The sequence below is a fragment of the Octodon degus genome, unplaced genomic scaffold (assembly GCF_000260255.1).
Source record: "Octodon degus isolate 3935 unplaced genomic scaffold, OctDeg1.0 scaffold00035, whole genome shotgun sequence".
NCBI lineage: Eukaryota > Metazoa > Chordata > Mammalia > Rodentia > Octodontidae > Octodon > Octodon degus.
This window is the reverse complement of record NW_004524611.1, coordinates 3,782,521-3,784,563: the sequence shown is the minus strand read 5'-3', so window position 1 is coordinate 3,784,563 and position 2,043 is coordinate 3,782,521. Positions and strand designations below refer to the sequence as shown.

At 56.1% G+C, this 2,043-nt stretch overlaps 1 non-coding gene across 1 annotated transcript; it reads right to left on the bottom strand.

Annotated features, from left to right (window-relative positions):
• Nucleotides 1-743: 743 nt before the first annotated feature.
• LOC111816618 lies at nucleotides 744-875 on the bottom strand. The gene has a single exon (XR_002820977.1). It is a non-coding gene; the product is annotated as a small nucleolar RNA SNORA63 (small nucleolar RNA).
• Between the last annotated feature and the right edge of the window lie 1,168 nt (nucleotides 876-2,043).

The window sequence follows — 2,043 nt, the reverse complement described above, 5'->3', positions numbered from 1 at the left end:
AAATGGATGCACCTTGAAACCGGCACGTTGGGGGAAAATCAGACGCCGTCGCTTAAGTACGGCACGCTTTCTCCCTGTGGGAAATCCAGTTGCCATAAATCAAAGGGCAGAGTGAGACAGCAGGCGGCGGCCCAGTAACCCGGCCAGGCCTCCCGGGCCCTGCGTCCTGTGGCCGGGTCCTACCCCTCCAGCCCTCACGGGGAGGTCGCCCCTCCGGCCACACACGTGCCCCCGCCTTCGGCTCCCAGACAGCCGGGCCTTGTGTCCAGGCCCGGGCTGGGCTCCTGCGGGCCACCGAGCACCTGTGTCCTGAGAAACAGTGCTTTCCATCCAAAGGACTTGAAAAAACAAAACCAAACCCCTTTCCTCCTTTTTTCTAACCTAACCAGCTGTTTTCTTTTTTTATTTTTTTTTATTTTTTATTTTTTTTTATTTTATGTGTGTGTGTGTGTGTGGCCAGCTCAGCCCACCAGGGGGCGGGGCTGGCTGGCATGTGGTGCTGGGGGATTGAACCGCGGTCCCTTTGCTTTAGCTAAGCTTGTTCTAACTAGGTGCTTTAGACCACTGAGCCATCTCACCAGCCCTAACCAGCTGTTTTCTAACTAGTTGTTGGCACTCAACAACTGATGGTTTCTTTTTTTTTGGGTGGGGGGTGGAACCGGGGAATTGAACTCAGACCCTTGCGCTTGCCAGGGAAGCGCTTATTCCACTGAGCCATCTCCCTGGACCCCTTTTGTCTCAACATGTATGAGACCAAGCGTCCCTGGCTGCTACACAGGCAGAGCAGACAGGTATAGTTAAGAAACAACTTTGTTTTGAGCAGAGGGAACGACAGCCCAGCACTTAACAGCCATGTTGTAGTTTTGGTGCTATTTTTCTTTCTCTTGCAAAACTGCCGCAGTTCTCAGGCCATGAAAGAAAAAAAAAAAAAAAAAGACTCAGGAAAGAAGAAATAAAAGAAAGACTAGAAACAAGATCGACAGTTCCTTGCAGCAAATGGCGAATGGTGCAGAAGGCATGAGCCACCCAGCAGAGAACCACCTTGTTCTGTGCCCCCCTCCCCCCAGGCCCCAGCCCCGCACAGGGAGGACCTCTGCTCCCCGCGGGGACGGAGCAGGTCTCCTCTGTGCCTGTCTGCGCCCCCATCCCCAAAGGCCCCGCCTATCCTAATGCATCCCAGCCCTACCTGGATCTTTGGTGGGCCCCATGTTCTTCACCAGGAGAGGCTCACAGGGCTGGCGCAGAATGAAGAGCTGCGTGCTCAGGGCGGCCGAGCTGACGTTGTTGAAGGCCAGGACTCACGCTGTGAACTCGCCCTCCCTGTGAGCGCAAGAGGGAGGCCCTCAAGGCCACCAGACCTGGACACCACGACTCCCCTCATCCGCACGGGACCTTGCACCTGACCTTGAACCGTGCAAGTCCATGGCTTCCCATGGGCCAGACCATCCCTCCAGGAATGGCCACCGTCGTTTTGGACAGAGGCAGCCAGCCTCTTTCTCATATTCTGGCCACTGCATGATGGCTCTTTGGTCCCATAGGATTATAATGGAGCCGAGCCAGGCCTGTGTCTAGTGACACTGGAGGGCCCCATGTAGCTGTTGATGCAGGCCAGCATACACCCAGCCCCGTCTCTCCCGCTGTATAAAGCCAGAGCTTGTGCAGAGTCACGTACAGAACAGAACACCTGCTGGTCCTAACCAGCAACGCTGTCTCTGTGCCTGGTGTTACACGTCCACCATCCTCCGGCATCTGCTCTGACGGCTGGCAAAAGGCAAAGCTCCCGCTGACCCTACCCCGCTTCGTTCTCCCGCTGCAGCCCTAGCATCTGCCTTGGCCATCCCGACTGCATCTAGGGCCCACACCAAGTGACCGCACACAGTGCGCCCTGGTCACGGAGGGACACACGACCGCATCTCTGTATGCTTTGAAAAGCCAAATCAAAGGTCTGTGTTCGTTGTGACCTGAGCCCGTGTGACCTGTCACAGTACTTCAGCTTCTCTGCCGGCCTCTGTGACCCAAGGCCTCAAGACTGCTGCCCTGGGC